This window comes from Pantherophis guttatus, chromosome 6, assembly GCF_059756535.1.
Source record: "Pantherophis guttatus breed Tessera chromosome 6, ASM5975653v1, whole genome shotgun sequence".
NCBI lineage: Eukaryota > Metazoa > Chordata > Lepidosauria > Squamata > Colubridae > Pantherophis > Pantherophis guttatus.
In genome coordinates, this window is record NC_142068.1 from 2164548 (window position 1) to 2172188 (window position 7641).

At 47.7% G+C, this 7641-nt stretch overlaps 1 protein-coding gene across 1 annotated transcript in view; it reads right to left on the bottom strand.

Annotated features, from left to right (window-relative positions):
* Positions 1–4875, bottom strand: part of LPP (LIM domain containing preferred translocation partner in lipoma) — a 211053-nt gene extending 206178 nt beyond the window's left edge. The window contains exon 1 of the mRNA XM_087872385.1: positions 4751–4875. The gene's annotated coding sequence lies outside the window, so the exon portion shown is untranslated. The remainder of the gene's footprint in view (positions 1–4750) is intronic.
* Positions 4876–7641: the final 2766 nt, after the last annotated feature.

Here is a 7641-nt window from a genome sequence, read left to right on the forward strand (position 1 = left end):
AACTTTCTGTATTGCGAATGTAAGTCACGGGCTGAACGTTGGGTGAGAAAAAGAGAATTTTGGTTTTTTGACTTAAATTTTTTTTTGAAGCTCCTTGCTGGGTGGTGTTTCATCTCGCCCCCTCCCTCTCCATCTGACCCCCCCCCAGAACCTTCGTAAGTACGGGCCATTTGCCAACGTCCAAATTTTGACCTCGTGACCACAGAGATACTGCAACGGTTGTTAAGTGTGAGAAACGGCCCTAAGCCAGGTATTTTTTTAGTGCTGTTGTGACTTCGGTCACTAAATGAACTGTTGTAAGTCAAGGACTATCACGGAGGCATCAAACCCCCCCACCCTGAATGTTTTCAGAGACCCTGAATCCCCTGGCTTCAATTTGCATCCGAAATCCACTCCCCCCCACCTCACCCCACTTTGGCTCTCCAACCGATCCGGTTTCCCCCCCCCCCCCAGAACAGTGATCCATTTCTGTCTGCAAGAGGAAGGGGAGCGAAGTATGTCAATCATAATAGAACACAAAGGGTACCTCAGAGATCTTCTAGTCCAACCCGCTGCTCAAGCAGGAGATCCTATATCATTTCAGACAAGTAACTGTCCAGTCTCTTCTTAAAAGGCTCCAGTGATGGAGTATTCACAATTTCTGGTGGCAAGCAGTTCCACTGGTTCATAGTCCTCACTGTCGGAGGAAATTCCTCCTGAATTCCAGGTTGCTTCTCTCCTGGATGAGTTTCCATCCGTTGTTTCTTATCCTGGTGTTTTGGAAAAATAGGTTGACTTTCCTTGCGGCAGCCCCTCAAATACGATTGGACAGCCCGTCTTGTCAGAAATGGTGTAGATTAGAATCTCCTGCTTGGGCCGGGGGTTGGACTAGATGACCTACAAGGTCCCATTCTTGTTATTCTGTCCAGACGTTTTCCAATACTTGTGCTTTTGCTCCAGAGTAGACAGACCCAATTCCTGCAACTGTTTTTTTTTTTTCAGTAGACAATAAACAAACAAACATTATGTTCTAAAGCAGGGGTCTCCAATCTTGGCAACTTTAAGCCTGGCGGACTTCAACTCCCAGAATTCCCCAGCCTGGCTGGGGAATTCTGGGAGTTGAAGTCCGCCAGGCTTAAAGTTGCCAAGATTGGAGACCCCTGTTCTAAACTCAATCAAACCGGAAATAAGCCAAGATTTTTCCGGGCAGTTAAGCCAGGATTCACTTGACTTGCGATCTCTTCCTGTTGAACAGGCTCTGCAAGGTTTTTTTTGTTTTGTTTTGTTTTGTCTTCATTGTGTTTTTATGGAGATTTATTATAACATAAAATGCAAAGAAAATAAAAGATTTTTAAAGGGGCAGGAAGTGCAGAACGAACAAAAAAAAAAGGAGGGGAGGGGGAAACCCCAGCTGACTTCCAGCACAACGCAGGGCGTCCTCGATTTGCAACCATTCATTGAGTGACCGTCCGAAGTCTCAGCGGCGCTGAGAAAAGCGACTGACGTCCCGTCCTCGCACTTACGACCAGCAATGTCCTCACATTCCTGGGATCCCAAAGGTGAGTATATTGACGACGGTTTCAGCATCCCAGAGTCACCCGATTGTCATCTGGCTTTGCAACAAAAAGCTGGATTCGCTGAATGACCGCACGATTCGCTTAATGAATGCACGATTCGCTTAATGACTGCACGGTTCGCTTAACGACCACGGCAGAAGCGATCATAAACTTGGCCACGACGGCTCCTTTAACAACTGTCTTGCTTAAGCAATGGACATTCTGGTCCCCATTGTGGTCGTAAGTCGAGGACTACTGGTAAGCATACATTAATTTGGGTTAGTTTTCATCTTAAGTTTTCTTAACAGATTTGGGAACCAGGCTTAGCATATTGTGTGAACGCAACCAACCAGCAGCAACCAAATTTCTTGGGGGTCCCTTCCTCATGCAGCCCCCTTCTCAATTCTAGGGATATAGGGAGTCCTCAACTTACGACCACAACTGAGCCCACAATTTATGCTGTTAAGTGAGAAATTGGTGAAGTGGGTTTTGCCCCCAGTTTATGACCTATGAAGTCACGGTTGTTAAGTGAACCTGGCTTGCCCCGTTGGACTTTGCTTGTCGCAAAAGGGGAATCGTATGACCCCGGGGACACTGCAACCGTCATAAATGCGAGTTGGCTGTCAAGCATCCGAAAGTAAATCACGTGAACACGGGGATGGCACAATAGTCATTAAGTGTGACAAATGGCCCTAAGTCACCTTTTTCAGCGCCGTTGTAACTTTGAACGGTCACTAAACGAACTGGGGTTAAATTGAGGATTACCTGTATAATCCAGATCTTCTGGTATTTGGGGAGGGGGTGAGGAGGTAGGGACCAGGACTCTCCCCCCTCCTTTGTTAGGTGACCAGTCTTGACTGGGACATCCCCAAATCCCAAATGTGTGTGTGTCCGTGTGACACAACTTTCCTGCTTTGCTGAGTCTTTCCGTTATTTGTGCGGTTTGTCCTCGACTTACGACTTCAATTGGGGCCAGAACTTCTATTGCTAAGCAACCTGTTAAGCCCAATTTTGTGACTTTCCTTGCTGTCGTCGTTAAGCAAACCATGGCAGTCGTTAAGTGAATCAGGTAGTCATTAAGAGTGTCTGGCTTCTTCCTTTTTTTCCCCTCTCGTTGGAATCTGGCTAGAAAGTAGATCCCAAGTAGGGAATTGCCTGACTTTCGGAATGCTGCGATGGACGTAAGTGCGAGGATCGGTTGTCGGTCATTTTTCTTCAGTTGCTGCTGTTGTTTTGAATACTAAACAAATGGTTGTCAGCCAAGGAGAATTGTTCATTTAGTTGGACAAGCAAAATCGCTTAACCACCGCGGTGCTCGCTTAATGGCAGCTATCTGCTTAACAACGGTGGCAAGAAAGGTCGCAAAATGGGGCAAAATTCATTTTACAACCGTCTCGCTTGGCAACAGAAACTTTGGACCCAGTTGTGGTCGTAAACCGAGGACTACATGTTCTGAGAATTTTACAGATTACAGATTAACAGAGTTGGAAGGGACCTTGGAGGTCATTTAGTCCAACCCCCTGCTCAAACAGGAGACCCGACATACCATTTCTGACAGATGGCTGCCTAGCCTTTTCTTGAAAGCTTCCTGAATTGACCACGTAGGTAAGTAGTTAGGCAGGTGGGTGGGTAGATAGGTACAGGTAAGTCCTCGATTTACAACAGTTCCAGTTTAGTGACCGTTTGAAGTTACAATGGCACTGAAAGTTTTTCACACTTATGACCGCTGCAGCCTTCCCCACGGTCCCATGATTTAACTTCAGATACTTGACAACGGACTCATATTTATGACGGCCGCAGTGTCCCGAGGGGGGGATCACATGACCCCTCCCACCCCCCTTTTGCAACTGTCTGACGAGCAAAGTCAACGGAGAAGCCGGATTCACTTAACAACCATGTGACTGACTTAACAACCGCAACGACTCCCTTAAGAAATGTGGCAAGAAAAATGGTAAAACTCCACAAATTCCTCACTTAGCAACATAAATGTTGGGCTCAATGGTGGTCGTATGTCGAGGACTACCTGTATGTAAGCAGCTGGCTGGGTGGGTAGATAGGTAGGTAAACAGGTGGATGGATGGATGGATGGATGAATAGGTTGGGATAGGTAGGTAGGTAGGTAGACAGCTGGGTAGGTAAGTAGGTAGGTAGGTAGGCAGGTGAGTGAGTAGGTTGATAAATAAGTAGATGGGTAGGCAGGTAGGCAGGAGGGTAGGTAGGTAGAGAGTTATGTAGGTGGATGGGGCAGGTAGGTAGGTAGGCAGGTAGGTAGGTGGGTGGGTAGGTAGGCAAGAGGGTAAGAAGGTAGGGAGATAGGTAGGTGGATAGAAGGGAGGGAGGGAGGTATGCTGGTGGGTGGGTAGGTAGGCAGGAGGGTAGGTAGGTAGGGAGATAGGTAGGTGGATGGGGGCAGGTAGGTAGGTAGGTAGGTAGGTACGCTGGTGGGTGGATGGGTAGGTAAGAGAGTAGGTAGGTAGGTAGATAGGTGGATGAGGCAGGTGGGTAGGTAGGTAGGCAGGTGGGTAAGTAGGTAGAGAGTTATGTAGGTGGATGGGGCAGGTGGGTAGGTAGGCAAGAGGGTAAGAAGGTAGGGAGATAGGTAGGTGGATAGAAGGGAGGGAGGGAGGTATGCTGGTGGGTGGGTAGGTAGATAGGAGAGTAGGTAAGTAGGTAGGTAGGTAGGCAGGAGGGTAAGTAAGTAGAGAGATAGGTAGGTGGAGGGGGGGCCGGTGGGTGGGAAGGTTGGTGGACAGGTAGCTAGGTGAGAGGTAGTGGGTAGGCAGAGCTGAGCATGGTGAGGGGAGTAAGGAAGGTTAGATGGCCTTCGCAGAGGCCAAGAAAGGCAGGGCAGCCCTAGAGCCTGGGGGGGGGGGGAGTTTTCGGGGACCCCGCCGCTGCTGGCGGGGGAGGGGAGGGGAGGGGAGAGCGGCCGAGGGTTGCAGGGCGGGCGCTCAACCAGCCACCGCTTCCCCAACAGGGCGCCCGCAGCAAAGCGGAGCCGAGGCGGGCCCTTCTCCTGCGCGGCAGCTCTTGCTTTCTCCCCGCCCGGCAGCCCCTCCCGGAGCGAGACGCCCCCCCCACTCCACCCCCCCCCGCCCGCGGCCCCGCCCTTCCCGCGGAGGGGGCCCCGGCCGAGCTCCTTAGGGCCAGGAGGATCTGCAAGCGGGCGCCCGCCGCAACAGAGCCAGCCGGAGCCGGAGGAGAGGCGGCCCTACCTGCGGCGGGAGGCGGCAGCGGAGCTCCGGGAAGCCTCGGCCGGAGAGGAGGCGGCGGCCGTGGCGGCGGCGGCGGGAAGGAGGAGCCGGCGGCGGGGCGGAGAGGGCGCCCGCCAGCCTCCAGCAGCCTCCGCCCTGCCCGTCGCTCCGCCCGCGGGAAGGAGAAGGAGGCAGCCGCCCCCCCCCCCACGGCTCTCTCTGGGGCTCGGCCCCTGCTGGGAACGATGGGCTCGGTGGTCCCTTTCTTTTTTCGTTCTTCTTTTCCTTTTTCTTTCTTTCTTTTTCCTTTTCTTCTTTTTTCTTTCTTCTTTTTTCATTCTTTTTTCTTTCTTCTTTTTCCTTTCTTCTTTCTTCTTTTCTTTCTTCTTTCTTTTTTCTTTTTTCCCTTTTCCATTCTTTTTTCTTCTTTTTTCCTTTCTTCTTTTTTCATTCTTTTTTCTTTCTTCTTTTTCCTTTTTTTCTTCTTTTTCCTTTTCTTCTTTTTTTCCTTTCTTCTTTTTTCATTCTTTTTTCTTTCTTCTTTCTTCTTTTTCCTATTCTTCTTTTTTCCTTTCTTTTTTCATTCTTTTTTCTTTCTTTTTCCTTCTTTCTTTTTTCTCTCTTTTTCCTTTTCTTCTTTTCTTTCTTCTTTCTTTTTTCTTTTTCCTTTTTTCCCTTTCCCATTCTTTTTTCTTTCTTCTTTTTCCTTTTTTTGTTCTTCTTTTCTTTCTTCTTTCTTTTCATCTTTCTTTTTCCTTTCTTTTTCTTTTTTTCTTCTTTCTTTTTCCTTTCTTCTTTCTTCTTTTTCCTTCCTTTTTTCTTTTTCCTTTTCCATTCCTTTTCCTTTCTTTTTTCTTTTTCTTCTTCTTTTTTGTTTTGAAGACGTTTCACTTCTCATCCAAGAAGCTTCTTCAACTCTTCAAAAGTCTCCAAAGAAAAAAAAAACAAAGAAAGTCCAGTTGCCTCTTGAAAAAAAAAGCACCTTTGGGGGACAACCCTGACCTGGATGACGGAGAACTTCTACAGACTATTGGAGGGAGGGGTGGAACTTTGGCCATCTACAGGTAGTCCTCGACTTACAACAGTCCGTTTAGTGACCATTCAAAGGTGCAATGGCACTGAAAGGTTTTCGCACTCAGTACCATGGCAGCATCCCCATGGTCAGGTGAGTTACATTCGGATGCTTGACAAGGGACTCGTATTTGTGACGGGCACAGTGTGCCCCAGGGGCACTGGGAAAAAAGTCACATATCACCATTTTTCATACAACCCTTGTGAAAAAGTATCCCCACGATCACATATCAAAATTCGGACACTTGGCAATTGATTTATATTTATGACGGTCGCACTGTCTCGGGGTCATGTGATCCCCTTTTGACCCCAGGACACTGCGACCATCATAAATACATGCCAGGGGCCAAGCATCCCCGAATTTTGATCACGTGGCGGTGGCGATCGCTGTGATGGTCGTAAGTGTGAGGACTGGTTGTGAGTCACCTGTTTCAGTGCTGCTGTCGCTTCCAATGGCCAGTAAATGAATGGTCATAAGCAGTGGCGGGATTCAAATAATTTAACAACCGGTTCTCTGCCCTAATGACCAGCTGGGTAGGCGTTGCTTGGTGGTCATGTGACTGTGTGGGCGTGGCCAACTCAACGTCACTCACGTCAATGGGCGCTTCGCCTTAGCTGTTACAATGTAACAAGGGTTAAGCAGAGAGGCAGTTTCTGTAAGCAGGGCAATAAAGATTAGGCTAGAGATACCACCAGAATGTTTCCTTCCTGCCTTCCTTACAGGATTAGCCCTGCAAAATGGAAAAAAAAAACAAAATAAGATTTCTTCCAACAACTGGCTCTCCGAACTGCTTAGAAAGTTAACAACCGGTTCTCCCGAATAGGTGCGAACTGGCTGAATCCCACCACTGGTCATAAGTGGAGGACTACCTATATATGATGTTTGGTCGAGGAAGCAGGTTCAGGGAGAGAGAGAGAGAGAGAGAGAGATGCAAAGATTGTCTGGAAGAGGAGCAGCCAAAATGCCATTTTTCTGGACTCAGACACACACAAAAAAAAAACCTCTGAGAGAGACATCAACCCTGTTCTCTTTTCTTCCATTGTTTTCTCCGTCTCACAACCTGTGCAGGTGTAGCAGCTGCAGCTTTGACAATCTCAGGAACACCCTGCCATTTTAATATCACGCCGGCCTGATGAAAAAAAGTTTTCCCCCCCCCTTTTTTTATCTTTATTTTTAAGGATTCTGGTTTCTTTTTGGAAGTTTCCCTCCTCTGGTGGCCGTGGCTGTTGCCTCTTCTTCTTAGAAGAACTTAGAATAACTTTACGGTCACTTTGAATGTACGCTAATCGGCATACATTAAAATGAAATTTCATTGCGTAACAGCTCTCAAAGGGTCTCCACTTCTAATATACCTTGGTGGCACAGCAGACTAAAGCACTGTTAAGTAGCACCAGCTGCCTGCAATTACTGCGAGTTCAAATCTCACCAGGCTCAAGGTTGAGTCAGCCTTCCATCCTTTCGAGGTAGGTAAAATGAGGACCCGGATTGTGGGGGCAATAAGCTGACTTTGTATTTAAAAAAGAACACTGCTTAGGGGGGGCTCGAAAGCCCTACTAAGCAGGTATATACAAAAGTATGAAGGCTATTGCTTAACGCATTGTAAGCCGCCCTGAGTCTCCGGAGAAGGGCGGCATATAAATCGAACCAATAAATAAATATACACCTACATAAACATGACAAGATAAATAAATACAAAATTAGGCACATAGCCACATATATGACACGGAGAAACAACACAGTCTAATTCGGGTGTATACATGCACATGGCGAGAAAAAAGAATCTTGCAAGATTACCAAAACTGTTCCAGAATTTAATAGTCCTGCTAAAAATACTCCAAAA